General features: G+C 32.3%; 1 long non-coding RNA gene across 1 annotated transcript; it reads right to left on the bottom strand.

Annotated features, from left to right (window-relative positions):
* Positions 1-265: 265 nt before the first annotated feature.
* Positions 266-5,098, bottom strand: LOC149909998 (uncharacterized). The gene is made up of 2 exons (XR_016458444.1): positions 4,947-5,098; positions 266-422 (listed from the first exon to the last, which is right to left on the bottom strand). It is a non-coding gene; the product is annotated as an uncharacterized LOC149909998 (long non-coding RNA).
* Positions 5,099-17,081: the final 11,983 nt, after the last annotated feature.

Raw genomic sequence — 17,081 nt, 5'->3', positions numbered from 1 at the left:
CACATTTCATAATGGTCCGATTTTGTTGCCACGCATTGTTTGGAAACCAATGGATATTACAAGAACCATTATGACACAAATAACATAGGTTTAAAATCGTTATTATCTGTCTGTGTACATATTCGATTTTAAGGCTAAATGTATACAAAAAAAAGCCTTCTTTAGCTTTCTTTAACGGAAAATCAGTCTTTTCTTCCAATTTGAAAATTTATCAAATTATTGTTAATCTCTTCAGTGTTTTATAATATATTATAAATAATAAAACTTATTTTAATTAAGAATTATTTATTTAACCAATATACAACATTTGTGTTCTTGTTCGCAGTCTATCGCTTCTGTGTAGGTCAAAATCTCAGGACAATTGTATTCTATGGGAAAGCATTCTCCACCGCGACTCCCGCATGAGTTTTCAGCGCGATGGGCTGAAAACAAAAGAAAAGACATTAAATTATGAGATATTTAATAGTGCATGTTATAAATTAGAAAGGTTTGGTAAGTATAAGGTATACGAAATAAAATAAACTAACTAAGCGTATATAAATTTATAAAGAATAGAAAAAATTTGATCATGAGGCGTGACTCGAACCCGCATCCTTTCGGGCCATTCCGGGGCCTGACCAACACGGCCACTCATGACCCGCCGCTCATAATCGAATTTTTTCTATTCTTTATAAATTTATATTTATAAAGCATTTGAATGCCATAAAACCTAAAATATCAATTTTAACTAAGCGTAGTTTTTGTAGAAAATCAAAGTTTGTCGATAGAGTTTCGTATGTGTATATTTTTCATGTTGTTGTAGTTACGAAGATTGACTATTTATTTCCAAAAAAAGGTAGGTATAAACGTATGGTCCAATTTTGTTTCTATATTAGAAAATAAACATATTAATAATTAAAGCGCCTTTCTTTCTTGTAGTTTCTTTTCTAACCTTCCTTAAAACAATATAGTTACTACGATATACCTGGACGTTGTGTATACAGGAACGTCTTGCTACGCTCAAAGTAAATATTTGCGACCAACGTTCTGAAGAATAGCAGGAAAAGTAACAAACAACTGTATAATTTAGTTTGAAGAAATACTGACGGAAGAGCCTTGGAATTTAATCTACGTTTTTAATAGACCTATTATAATAACACCACTTCATGGACCGAGAGAATTATAATTAAAACATCCTACTAATATTATAAATGCGAAAGTTTCTGAGGATGGATGTGTATATTATGTATGTTTGTTACTCTTTCACGCAAATACTACTGAACCGATTACAATGAAATTTTGCACACATATAGATGGTAACTTGGATTAACACATAGGATATGTTATCCTAGCCGCATCCTAGTAATCCTAGAAATCCCACGGAAACGGGAACCATGCGGGCTTTTCCTTTAAAGCGCGGGCGAAGCCGCGAGCGGAAAGCTAGTTAAACTATAAAAAATACAATTAAGACTTATACTAGACACCAAATAATCGAGCACAACACAAAAATATATTAAAAAATTAAAATAATAATTACGTATATTAATAGTAGTCCGGGATACATCGCCCATTTTTGCAAGTGATTACTATCAAGCTAATTTTTCGTGAGTAGCTTTATTTTGATGAGATGCCCAATAATTTCATGTACAAAACTCTCGATTGTGGTAGCTACCAGAGGAAACAAGGATAAAATATTTTGATTTGATGGTTCTCAAATATTAATTACTAACTGAATGTTTTTTTTTTGTTCAATCTCAAGATATATTTGTCCTACAAAATCTATGGTTTGATCAAAGAGTCCCCCTTTCCAATGTGTATCGTTAACGAAGTCATCATAAATGATTACTAACCAGCTGATTTTTTTATTTTCACTTATTTAATACTTATATAATTCAACAGACATATTGTTCTACAAATTGCGTAATAAATATTTGAGAACCGTCAAATCAAAAATTTTTATCCTTGTTACCTCTGTAAGCTACCACAATCGAGAGTTTCGTACATGAAATTATTGGGCATCTCATCAAAATAAAGCTACTCACGAAAAATTAGCTTGATAGTAATCACTTGCAAAAATGGGCGATGTATCCCGGACTATAGGATATTTTGCTATTAACTTCGATTAATTTCTTTCTCAGTCTCTTATAGTAAGTTAAACATATTGATTAAATAAATAAATGTAAAGGTAGCTATGTCCGTTAATTCAATAGATTGCCTAGTATAGATCATAAAATTCATTTTGAACAGATAATTAAACCGAATTTAAAAGCACAAAATATAGACACTCAAAAGCAGAAAATATATTAATATATGATTATGCGCTACCATCTATTTGATGTAGGTTTTAACCAAGTCTTATAGTTAGTAAAAAGGCAGTAATTTATGTAGTAAGTAGGTAGTACAAGTATCTACCTACTTACTACATAAACAGTATATACTGTTTAAATTAATTTTACATAGTAACTACTGGACTCAGCTAGCACTAAATTCAACTATTTTGTATATATATATATATATATATATATATATATATATATATATATATATATATATATATATATATGGGTGATTATACAAAAATGGGGTAACTCGATGTCATCAGCCAATTTAAACAAAGTCTTATTATATTTTATTCAAATAACAATCTATTTTAAAACAATGAAGCGTCCTTTATTTGGTCACTCAATTTCACGTCTTTATTTAAAATACAAATGAATAAAAATAATAAATTAATACCTCAAATGTCAGTACTTTGGCATGTCACAACTCCGAAAACCAACAATCAAGTGACTATCGTTTAAACATTATCATCGATTTAAGAAAACTTACAAAAACACTACAATCTTTGATGTACATAGTATTATATACTACAAATTTCATAACGCAATGTTTTCCATTTTATTTAAAAAATAAAATTAAACTTTGTCATCGTTTTCACTAGTCAGTCCGTTGTGTGTTTTTTAAATTCGAAATTCTCGCTAAATATCACCAAGTCGAGGTCAAATCCCTGTCTAAGTATTAATGTTGGTAATGAAGTTACTTGTGCACCGCATATTTTGACGGCCGTCATAACTGTACCAGCGCTAGGGTTGTGTTTGTCCTCTAAAATCTTGCTGCGCCAGTCAACATTTCAGTCCTATGGTGAGTCGTTATTTTATTGTTAATCCGATTTTTATTTTCATTTATAAATGGTTAACTATGATTTGTAAAAATATAGTTTGTTGATATTAGAAATTAGGCAAAAAAACATAATTTGTGATTATAACCTCATATTAAGTCCCTTTTCATCAATCCGCTGGCATCAGTCCTTTGTCAGATATCGTGCCAGAGGACTGACGCGACCCCATAGTACTGATGATTCTGTCGTTTTTGAGAACTTTTATCTTGATTGCTATTGGTATAAGCATTTCTATTTTATATTTCAGTTTAAAACATCATGCGCCACGCTAAAAGAACCTGAATTTGACTAGGGAAGAAACATTTAAGAAAGAGTAGCAAAGAAAAGAGCTATTGAAACAAACTACTAATAATTTTATTAAAAAAGATCTTATTTTATTTTAATTATTGATTTTGATGCTTTCAGGGCATAGCTTTTTATATTTATCAGATAAATACGTATACGTATATTACTGTGAAGTAAAATTACCTCAAAATAACATAAAAGTTAATTAATATACTTAATAACATTATAAAAATGTCAAGGGGCTCTTATGAAAACTCAGATGAGACTTTCATTCGAGACTTTGGTTTTTAATTTTACTATAATTAGTACTTTTAACATAAATATTGGTAGATTTTTAGGGCTCCGAACCTCAAAAGGAAAAAACAGAACCCTTATAGGATCACTTTGTTGTCCGTTTGTCTGTTAAGACGTTTTTTTTGGAACGCGTGGAGGTATCAATCTGAAATTTATATTGGATACTCAAGATTAAGAACCCTTGGGGCTGTAAAAAAATCAAACTTATAACGCAACGCATTCAAAAGATACCTACATCCGTTAATACTGCAAATTTCCGCAAAATTAAATATTCGCAAGGGAATAAAAAAACACACAGGATGCTTGCAGTGTATACAGTCTACTATAAACTGCTATATAGTTTACTTCTACTTGGTAAATAGCAACGTCTTTATAACACAGATAAGGAAAAATTGCTAAAAGTGTAAATTTTTAGTTACAAACATAATAAAAAATAGGTTTTTTAGGACTCTAACTCGCACTTGGCCGTTTTTTTGTTTCTATTGTTTGTGAATTACTTGAAATATCAAGTAAAACTAAGTCAAAGTAGAAAAAGTTAAGTAAGAGAGTAAGAATATTCACGTAGCGTTAAATGTCAGAAGGCTGTTTTGAAACTTGAGACATTGTTTTTTCCCAGTATCACATATTATTAATTATCATTTTTAAACGTAACTAAGTGATTTTAATACTTAAAAGACATGTGCCATTATTAAAACTGAGAGATTTGTAGTAATTTTCATTCAATTTCTTTAAGAATATTACAAAATTGTATTTTTTATCAGTACCATGTTAGCCTCGTCAGTCCCCTGGAGGCCAATTTCAGAAAATTTAAAATATCTCACAATCTACTTAAAAAAGTGGCTGGCCCGATTTGTAACAATATATTCATTAGATTAGCTATCATATACACCCTAATTTGTAACAATCTGATATAAAAAATATAGTAAACAAAATATCCTCAAAAGTTACCCCATTTTTGTATAATCACCCATATATATAATGTATACCTATCTAAATAATTTAATATGTTCTTACATACAGTATTCCAAATTGACAATCTCCGTTATTTTGGAAAATCAGTAAATATAATATAATACCATAAAACCACGCGTATTACCACACGTAAACATTTTCCCAAGAAAACCCTTATAGGTATATATAGACTTTATTATAATAAGAACCAAATTAAATAAAAATACAATACTAAAAAAATCTTACGCTAATTACTTACAATTGTACGCATTAGATCCACTTAAACCAGCACAGATAACCAATACCATGATAATTTTATACATTTTGCTTTGACACTTCGGCTCACAATAAAAAAATGAGAGACCAACAGCATATATACCCGCATAATGTAAATAATGTAACGTTTTTAAGTGATAGCTCTTATCAACCTTTATAGGACGAGTTTGCAAATGTTTTTCCGTTTTGCAATAGTGTATTGAATTGTTTCTTTATTTAGATTCAATAAGTATTGAAGACAATTGTGCTGTTTTTCATTGATATTTATTTATGTTGCTTCTTGACCTTGTTAAAGAAAGTAAATATAAGATGCAAAATCGAATATTTTTCGAATATAAAACGTCTTAAAACATAAAGTTACCTAGAAGTTGGCAAAAACATTTATCGTGAATTTTTTATAGAATTCAATGTTCAACAGTTCAATTAATCATGAAATATCTAATAGTTGATAATACCTTAATAATGAATCTATACTTAATATTATAAAGCTGAAGAGTTTGTTTGTTTGAACGCGCTAATCTCAGGAACTACTGGTCTGGTTTGAAAAATTCTTTCGGTGTTAGATAGCCCATTTATTGAAGAAGGCTATTGGTTATATTATATCATCACGCTAAGACCAACAGGAGCGAAGCGGAAAACCACACTAGGCACAGCTAGTTTTTAATATAAATTAAGAATATCTAAAATTGTTTATTAAAAGAAAAATCAATAAGTATATTATTTCATCAATTTCCATAGTGTAGAAAATCCTTCTCCTTTAGTATCTGAATAAAACATGATGTACGTTATTTTAGTCGTGCATTAAACCTAATATTCCTGCTCATACGACTACTTTAAATGAATATTAAAAATGTGAGTAAGTACGCTTAAATGTAGTTTAGGAGCTGCTGCAGAATTTTAATTTTTGTTTTTTATATTGAGCTATTGATTCCAAATTTTAAACATTTTTAAAAAAATCATTTAGAACTACAGAATCATATTATAGTTTTCACATTTGAATATATTTTAGATAAAATGTGAAACAGGTCTCTCATTTAATGTATATTTTTTTTACCAAATCATTCATCGTAATAATAAACTTAATAGAATTTTCTTAAAATCTCTACGTACTTACTGAAATTACACATTTGAAGGTTGGGATTTTTGGCGGATAGATTTTTATTGCTCATACACACCTTAACTACAGAACCGATTTGATGCTACTTGGCACCATCCTAGCTCTTGTACCAAAATAATATTCAGGCTATAATTAGTGGTTTCGTCCGTGACATACATAAACTGTACCGCGATAATTTACGTGTACCTTAAATTATGATAATTTAAACCATAAAAACATTCTCTAGCTCTTATACTACGAGTCCTTCTTCATAACGTTGTAATAATAATCCAGTAACACACCTGCTCTTACAAATGAATAGGATTATGAATTTATAGAGCAGACTTCTTGCGAGAAAATTGTGCTTTACATTTATACGCTTCTTAAGGCTATGTTATTTTTATTAGAGGAGAATGTATGAAATAAATGTAATGTGACTTATGGAGTCTGTGTCTAGAGACACAAGAAATAGAATAAGTGTATTAAGAAATAAATTTTTGATTTTATGCGAGTCTGCCCGTGGACATGCTTGCTGTAAAGTGTTCTCTTATATCTAATGTAGTTCAAATAAAAAGAGGCGAAAAATAACAAAGTTCATCAGAACTTTTTTTATAATATCTTATAATACGAGTCGCTCGTCCCTACCCCGCACGGATTGATCCAGGAAATAAAGAAATAAAATTCAACTGGCTCTCTGGCTCAATGTATCACATCGACAATTTGGTGAAATTATTGGGAACATACAAACATACAAAAACTATACAAGATTTTTAAAACAATATTCAAAAATAAACAAGGAACTTATCACCTTATTTTGTACGTTCAAAGGTTATCCATACAAGATTCACATAGTTTCTATTCTCCTTGGACACGTTTACGGCCTATAAAAGGGCAATAGTTTGATGTACATTGTACACCCTCATAGTGACCCTTTGTTACCTTTTCTGTAGTTAATCTCGTGCGATAGAGTTATGAAAAATGCGGACTTACGTAGTTTATTATGAAAATATCCATTAAATTGCTGTCTATTTGCATGCAATATAAATATGGTGATACTGATTAGTTAATGTATTACCGATTTAAGTGATGTTTATAACGAATAAATTATAATGCTAAAAACATGTACGTTTTCTTTAAGTCAATCCCTGAAGATTTTAGTACATAAGTATAATAAAAAGTAAAAAAAGCTAAAACCCAACTACGACAAAAAACGGCACTGAAAAAGTATAAAACAAAATTTTCAAAATACTGAACTGAACAAAGTTGCTAATGTAGTTGCAAGTAAATGGACACAGATCTCACTCTACCAAGATACCTTCGTTGTAAATTGACAATAATGTAAGACAATACTATTCTGAAGTATGCAATATTCCACTATGTAGAGATATATTTTCATGTTTGGAAAACCGCAGTCACACGTTGTCAAAGTGCTACGGTAGATAGGTATATGTAACGTGTGACTACGCCTTTTGCTCCCTCCTTTTGCTTTGCCGTAGTCGGATAAAAATAAGCAAAGCCGCAAGCAGCAGATTGATCAAATTATAGATAGACTTTACACCACTAAACATAAGCTAAACATAGAAGAAAGGCATTTCCAAAACAAGCATTTACTTGTGTATAATATGATACTATGAAACACTTATAAAACCTCGTTAGAAATTCATCCCCAACACTGGAAAATAGCCTACTATAAGTTTCAAAGTTTCTCTCCTTATCATAATAACTATAATTCTTCACCAACTGACGACGCGGTTGGCGCAGTGGTAAAGCCTACTGAGCCGACGGTCCCGGGTTCGATTCCCGGTCAGGGCAAATATTTGTGTGATGAACTCAATTATTTGTTCTTGGGTCTGGGTGTTATTATCTATATATGTAGGTATTTATTAAATATTATATTTATCGTCGCCTAGTACCCACAACACAAGCCTTAATTGAGCTTACTGTGGGACTAGGTCGATTTGTGTAATAATGTCCTATAATATTTATTTATTTATTTATTTATAACTAAAGTGTTGTCTACAGTTAGCCCAAGAATATTTGACAAACACTTACCAAGTTCGGGCTAAGATCCTAGAAGTCTTTATAAGAATACTTGAGAGATGATACAGCCTTTGTTGAAGATTTGTATATTATACTAGCGGTCCGCCCCGGCTTCGCCCGTGGTACATATGAAAAATAGATGTTGGCCGATTCTCAGACTTACCCGATATGCACAGAAAATTTCATGAGAATCGGTCCACCCGTTTCGGAGGAGTATGCAGACTAAAATTGTGACATGAGAATTTTATATATAAGATTTATGTGAAAGAAGGAACTAAAATAATAATATGTTTCAAAATTTCAATTAACTATTCTATAGCTAGACGCTCCAACCGGCCACACCACGGTTGATCTCCGATGAAAAAAAACCTATGTCAGTAATAAATAATCTAATAATTTAATCTATACTAATATTATAAAGCTGAAGAGTTTGTTTGTTTGTTTGAACGCGCTAATCTCAGGAACTACTGGTCCGATTTGAAAAATTCTTTCGGTGTTAGATAGCCCATTTATCGAGGAAGGCTTATATGATATCAGTATAGATATTATCTTACACAGCTAAGCTTCTAAAACAAACAGACATCAATTTCATATAAAATTCAATCAATTTCTAGTCATAAACACGCGCCTATTTTTGTCATAATTCCATACTTAAGAAATAATCAGATAATCCTCTTATTTCTAAACATATCACATCTCAAAGATTACGCAAGAACATAGCAATTTACTTCGGATCAGTTTAAGCTTAAACATAATGCGTAAAATAGATTATCTGTAGAAATGAGAAAAGATTATGCGAATACAAAATATACGCGAGAAATATGTCTTTATTTCTGTGCCTCCAGTGAATAAGGGAGTAAGACGAGTTATTCCCTTTGGTTTTTATTGCACCATTGGATTCAGCTCGTCAAAATACACAACATATCAAAAGGTCATATCTCTAGCTGCGTACTAACCCATTTTTTCAAATGACCCAAACGGTATAAGTAGGGTGAGATTAACGGTATAAGTTACCTTATCCATCATTTTAGGCAATCGCAAAGGAACTAATCGTCTCGAGTCAAAAGTACCCACGAACACAAAGACGTATGTGTAGTTATACTTTTTGAATAAAGACTTAATTCATTTTGTTCCATCAGTCCAGAAGAAATTTTCTTCTCAGATTTCTTCATAGATTTATAATAATATTTTGTGTTGTTGACATGTCACGATTCGTGTTCATTGTAGTCTATTGTAGCTCCTGATAAAGATGTGTGTGAACATATTTTATTGTAAACAATATTTAGAATAAGTCTTATGAACTAATAAAATATAAATTCGCTTGGAAAATTGATTTGTTATGGAAACCAAACAATATAACAATCATGTATATTTGCGTGTGTAATTTGATTATAACTATGTATAAATAAATAAATTTATAAATAGTTCAGGACAATTTTCACACATGGCACGATCTGATCCCATTCTAAGCTTTCGCTTGTGTTATGGAGACCAGATGGCTGATAAACATACATATTATGTAATTTTAAATAAATACTTATATAGATAATTAACACCCAGACACGGAGCAAACATCTATGTTCATCACACAAGTATTTGCCCCGGGTAGGAATCGAACCAACGACCTTGGTAGGCAGGGCACTACCAACTAAGCGAATCGGTATAATTATAACAATACTAGATTTCCGCCCGCGGCTTCGCCCGCGTTTTCAAAGGAAAACCCGCATAGTTCTCGTTCCCGTGGGATTTCCGGGATAAAACCTATTCTATGTGTTAATCCAAGTTACCCTCTATATGTGTGCTAAATTTCATTGTAATCGGTTCAGTAGTTTTTGCGTGAAAGAGTAACAAACATCCATACAAACTTTCGCTTTTATAATAGTATCTGGGGGCACGGTAGTGCCCCCGCCAAGACGAGCCAAGCGACTACGCGCACGGGCACTACCTACCTTTTCTCGAAGCGCTTCGACGTTTTTTTGAACCCTCATAACTTGGGTTTGGATTATGCTAGATCAACAAAATTTTCGGGATATATTGTCAATAGCGGACTTATTGAACATATTAAGTTTTAATTACATTAGCTTTTATACTTCAGATTTTATTTATATCTAAAAAACGCTAATTTCGTCACTGACTCACTGATGATCATCAAAATTCTTAAGGTATTTCCTAATGTCCTAGAAAGCTGAAATTTTGTATGTAAGCTAGTATTAGCACACAAACAACAAAAAAATTATAAAACTTGTAACTTTCATCCCCCAACCCCTTAAACTAGGGGATGGGAGTTTGTATGAGACCTGTAATTTTAAATTAAATTTTGATGACGCTAGAGGTCTAATCTAATAATCTAAAACTTGGTTCCCCTAGATATATATATGTATAGGTACTCCTTGTTAAAAAAAAAAATTAAAAATTTAATCGACATATATTGAGACATATAAGTAGGTACTTCAGATCAGATCATATAAATATAAATGAATAGAAGTGTTGCGAACGTCTCCTGCCTCTTACGTCCACACAGTAGCTAAAAATAAAAAAAATTGTTACAAACAACTTACAAAAAGAAATGAAATCCCACCAAAAACATTTTCATGTAAAATGTTGCCAAGACGAGCCCATATGACTCGTACTGTCAAAAAGTTATCAGATCTCATGTAGAGCCAAGCTTCTAACACTACACGCCCTAACTCTACAAGGCCTAACTTCACAAACTCTACTCCTTAGTCAAAATATGTGGCTTGGCCGTTCGTTACTACAAGAACTATTGTATAACACAATATAAACATAATGAGTATAAAGAATTAATTTTTCACCTTACGCCGATGTGAATGTAGCGAAATGGCCAAGCCACATATTTTGACTAAGGTGTAGAGTTTGTGAAGTTAGGCCTTGTAGAGTTAGGGCGTGTAGTGTTAGAAGCTTGGCTCTACATGAGATCTGATAACTTTTTGACAGTACGAGTCATATGGGCTCGTCTTGGCAACATTTTACATGAAAATGTTTTTGGTGGGATTAAGATTACACAATCCATTACACATTAGTTAACTACAGTGACCGTAATCTTAAACGATATAATACCAAAACGGACGCAAACTTCCTTTACTGTAGAACATGTTTATCAAGTTATTGACGCAAAAATCCCTGAAGATAACCCAAAGCCTACATGATACAATGATCCTCACACAAGGGACTGTTACAAATATCCTATATCTTACGGCCATTAATTTTAGTTTGTCTTAAGCACTTACGTTATACAAACCCATCTGGGTGCTTAGTTTGATTTATGAATTGTTTCAAGTTAACTTTAATCAGGTGATGTGAATTGGAGTTTATGACAACTAAATAATTGAGGAAGGAAAGTAAATCTCAAATATATTATGTACTAGCTTTCCGCCCGCGGCTTCGCCCGCGTTTTCAAAGAAAAACCTGTTCCCGTAGGATTTCCGGGATAAAACCTATCCTATGTCCTTTCTCGGGTATCAAAATATCTCGATACCAAATTTCATGCAAATTGGTTCAGTAGTTAAGGCGTGATTGAGTAACAGACAGACAGAGTTACTTTCGCATTTATAATATTAGTATGGATTAAAGTGAAGTCCCATGTAAGGGGGCAGATACATTATACATCTGTTTCACTGATCGATTTTCTTTAGGGTCTTTAGAGTGACCGCATCCTCGGTACAGTGGTTGGCGCGTGTAACACCGAGGGGTCCTGGGTCCAATTCCGATGAAGACGAAGAAAAAAAAATGTCTTGGTCTGGTAGGACACGGAAGGCTGATCACCTACTTGTCCCTAAAGAAAATCGATCAGTATATTATGTATTAGTATGGCGGGTTTATTTTATTACATTTTATTGAACTTACCGTCTCCTAGGTAGATAATAGATTTATTTATTCATACATTTTCAGACCTGGTTCCTTTCTCCCGTGGAAGTAATAGTAAACTTATTTATTTATTTATTTTTATTTATTTATTTATGATGCACCAACAGTAACTCAATTTGTAACATTATATAAATAATCGTACATAAAGTCTTAATCTAAATTGGCTACTAATTATAGGTACATACAGCATTACTTGAGAATTGGATTGAATTTAATATTTAATCTAAATAATTATACACAGAAAAAAAATGTTAGATGTAGAGCAATGTGAAAACAATATTGTCAAAAATAATTGTCGGAATTCAATAACATTTTTACAGTCATTCAATAACAGTGTCCGTAGAGATAATTTTGATAATTTTTTTCTTGAAAGACCAAAATGAGTCGTGAAAGATGTTACTTATAACAACATCAGTCACATATTGTCTGGAGTATATGTTTTACTAAGGAATTAATCAAACGAGCCCTTGCAAACAATCCCTTGTAATTAGGATAATAAAGCAAATCATGTTACACAAAGAAGTAAAATTACGAGAACATTGATAGAATCAGCCCCCATACCAAGATGTCTTAAAGCAGTATTATTTCCAGTATGGGAAAAATGACAGCACTATATCTAGTCTAGCGCTATCGCTTTCTCACATTAGAAATAATACTGCTTTAAGACGTGGTAGATCAACAATAGCTTAAATGAAACCGTCAAGAAACCGAGTAAGTTTGTACAATCGAAGCAGCGTGGACATTGAGAAATGGTCGGTATTGGTAACTTTAAAATGGTTTGCGAAGTGTGAAGCAAATCAAACTTCGCTACGTATTTGTAGTTTGTATTTGTTGGAAAATGTTGCTGATTTATGTTGCAAAAATTGGGTTAAAACAGGATAAGTTTTGTAATAGTTTTAAGGGCCGATTTTTCAATGCTTGGATAAAACTTATCCGTCCAATAAAGTATTACACGATAATATTAAAATGTCACGTAAACTGTCAAATACGGGTAATTAGAATACGTTTTTTAAATGGTAGTTTTATACATTATTCGACGAATAAGTTTTATCCAAGGATTGAAAAATCAGCCCTAAGTAAGATTAATTTTCTATTCTTAGCCAGAAATAATTAGAAAGCAAAGAGGCAATTATTATTATACATCCATACAGACAGACACTCAACACAATTTTATTCTAAGCTAAGTAATAATAGTCAGCCACGTAGTTACGTAAAGATAGGTATTATTATTTAAATAAATAAATAAATAAACAAATAAATAAATCATTTATTTCACTTAAATCATTTAACAAATTAGAGCGACCCAGGCTCCTAAGATAGTAAGAACTGTTTTTCAGGAGCCTGATAATTAATTAATCCAATCAATTATACGAATTGTAGACATTTTTGGCTCAATTAAAGGAATCACGTTTTTCATGAATTTTTTTAATTATTAATTTACAATTGTTAGAATCGAACTCCCTTCACTTGATACCAAATAATTTATTTATTTATTTTTATTTCCATTTATTTCAGACTAGCTGCGCTCCGCGGTTTCACCCGCGTAGCTCCGCTTCTATTTGTCTTAGCGTCCTGATATTATATAGCCTATAGCCTTCCTCGATAAATGAGCTATCCAACACCGAAATAATTTTTTCCAATCGGACCAGTAGTTCTTGAGATTAGCGCGTTCAAACAAAGAAGCAAACAAACTCTTTAGCTTTATAATATTAGTATAGATAAGTGTAATATCCATATGAATCTTGAAATTCTTCTCGTATTTTCACAGCGTCTACCTATAAAATGTTCTTCAAATGTGTTATTTCTCATACCACCTAGAATCCAAAACACACACGATTCTAATCAATTTCATAAAGCTTTGGCTATCCATTAATTTGTTCCCATTATTCACTAGACGTCAGAAACAGGGCCCATGCCCCCTGTGGGGCAAATTAATAGATATCTCATGTATTTTCTTTAGTTTTTCGGGTCAACGACTTGGGACAATTTGTTTTAATAAGTGCGGGTATAGTTATAGATCAAAGGTCAATTCGGAGAAACACTATTTTATGAGATTTGTAGGGGATTTCGATGTTTTTAATAAGCCAGGTGGAATAATGTAAGCAACAATATTCATAATACAATTCTCTTTTATAAACTGTTAGGTATAACACACACCAGTTATAGATAAACTATTGAAAAGAAAACTCTCGACACTAAAGTCATTGACCTGACAATCCCGGAGACGGATTCACAATAAACTTACTACAGGTAAATTAGCTTGGAGAAATTTTTGCGTTTGTAGTAGTGTATGGTCAGCAAATAAAATAAAACAACATTTTATTTTTAGTTTTTATTTTATATATATATAAGGGATTTTAAATTAAACTATATGTGTTTCTCCTCTGAAAAAGATGAGACTTTATTTTAATATTTGCACATTTAACGTACGTATAACTTTTACATTAACTAGACCGGGAGATATTGACACAAAATTTCGAGTCATTTGTAACAGGATGGCGGTTCTACAGGGGTCTTAGTACGCAATGACAAAAAGAAAAACGATGGTGTGAACGCTGGTACCGGCGGCTTAGTCACGTAGGCGTTAGTCGAACTCGTCGGAAAAATAGCGAAGTCAAACAATTTGTAACACAAAAATTTTAGAATTTACCGATAGCCCATAAAAAGAAGTAGGCGGTAGTGTCATGCCATACTTTTCCGGTGTGACTTACAGCCCGCCATACCGACGCGAATGTGTTGATTAAAAAAAAAAACAATTCAACCATTTGTACCAGGCTAACTTTTGCACAGGTAACCATCGTCGTGCAGCCATTTACGAAAATCGCCATGCCATACTTTTCGGACGATTCCAAATGGTCGCCATACCGCCGAAAATCTGCAAATTTTTTTTTTCGCCGAACCATTTGTACCACCCTAAATTTTTTTTTCAACAACTCCTGAATGATTATAAATAGAAGTGTGATAATGCCATACCTGTGGGAGGTGGCGAATGTGTATAAGATTTTTTTTTATTGTAAGATTTTATTCGTATTTTGAACGATTAGTAACAGTATGGCACTAATTTTTCCTGTAAGTTTGAGGTTCAACGAATATAAATACAAAATTTCAAAGATCTAGGTGGTGGAAATCTTCACTTATATAAATTAATACTAAATTAATTTTTTAAGTATGGCAGCACTTTTTCCCCCTACTAGAAGTATGGTAAATATAATAATGGTCACATTTTATCAAATACTCTCCAAAAATCCAAATGCAATACTGGTACAAAAAGTTTGGCGAAAAAAAAAATTTTTGCAGATTTTCGGCGGTATGGCGACCATTTGGAATCGTCCGAAAAGTATGGCATGGCGATTTTCGTAAATAGCTGCACGACGATGGTTACCTGTGCAAAAGTTAGCCTGGTACAAATGGTTGAATTGTTTTTTTTTTAATCAACACATTCGCGTCGGTATGGCGGGCTGTAAGTCACACCGGAAAAGTATGGCATGACACTACCGCCTACTTCTTTTTTATTGGCTATCGGTAAATTCTAAAATTTTTGTGTTACAAATCGTTTGACTTTCGCTATTTTTCCGTCGAGTTCGACTAACGCCTACGCGACTAAGCCGCCGGTACCAGTGTTCACACCATCGTTTTGCACGCCTCATAAGCGAAGCGTTGAGGTGGGTACTACTGTCACTTCGCGCAAAACATCTGATTTTTCAAACTTAAAATGTCTTTATGTATCATACATTGCACTTGTAAGATAATACATACACACACATATTAAGAAAAAACACTATTTTTAACATTCATGATATTTTTGATGTCATTTTTGTTATTTAAACTAGTTAAAAAACAGTTTAAAAAAGTTCTGTCTTGGACGTCCGTGTGTCTGTATGTGCGGAGGATTTTCTTGTTAACACGATAGCGACCGAAATACTTTACTAATCGAGTCTTTTTTTTTCTCTTACGCTTGAGTATGCTCAGGAATAGAACCCTTTTATTTTTCAGGGTCTGATTCGATGTGGTTTAATTGTTATTAAATAAACAAAAATACTAATTAATAAATAATTATTAAAAAAAAATTATGAGGCGTGCACTTTTGGATTTTCCAAACTATTTCTTTTTGTCATTGCGTACTAAGACCCCTGTAGAACCGCCATCCTGTTACAAATGACTCGAAATTTTGTGTCAATATCTCCCGGTCTATACGTAATAATTATAATTTTTGAATGAAATGTGTGCTTTATGTTCACGGTACCAAACGACTGCACGTGGCACCTGCGGACAGCGTAAACTGGTTTATTCTGGTTTTGTGCGTGTTTCCACTTTCCACTATCAAGTGACGATTTATTTATTTGTTTTGTTTCGTAATTATTATGGTCAAATATTAATTATGAAACAAATTATTATGGACACGATATTTTATTGTTTCACGGTAGTCGCCTTGTCGTTTGCTCAAGGACGTGAAATTGAATGATATATTTTTTTTTATAAAGTCAAAACCATTTTCTTTCAAATAAAAACTTGTTTTTATTGAAAACAAAAGTGTTGCTAGGAATAAGTATAAAATTAAATAGTAATGTTAGGATATCGAAACATTTTTGTATAGGCCAGAAGTCAGAACGATATAGTGGAAACGCGCTCTAAGATCTGAGTAATATACACACCACTACATATGCAAAAATTTCTCCAAGCTAATTTACCTGTAAATGTCTTGTTATTTTGACTTAGTTCAAAACAAGTAAATACAATACTTTAAGAAAAACAAACTTAGAAATCTCATCATTCAAGACTAAGAAGAACTTTCAAATTGACTTACCAAACTAATTAAAGTCTAATACATAAGCCTAATATCATTAAACAGAAATCTATCTGAAACGTCCGAAACGGGAAAACGCCTTGCAAATTATAAATCAATCCGACCCAACAAAGCGTATCATTTATCAAAATCAAACTTACATTCAATTACAAGAAAAACACAGTTCCACTTCCAACTGGAACTAATTCAGATCGATCAATTATACTATTATTTCTTCGGGGCTGCAAAATTCAGTCGCCATTCAATAAGCGGGTTCACATAGAGCGAGCGGCCTCGCGAAGCAACGCGTAGGT

This window comes from Colias eurytheme, chromosome 3 (genome assembly GCF_061535395.1).
Source record: "Colias eurytheme isolate Ceu_HAF_F1 chromosome 3, ilColEury1 Martin Lab GWU primary, whole genome shotgun sequence".
Taxonomy (NCBI): Eukaryota; Metazoa; Arthropoda; class Insecta; order Lepidoptera; family Pieridae; genus Colias; species Colias eurytheme.
The sequence above is the reverse complement of the archived record's forward strand: the minus strand, read 5'-3'. Positions and strand labels throughout refer to the sequence as shown.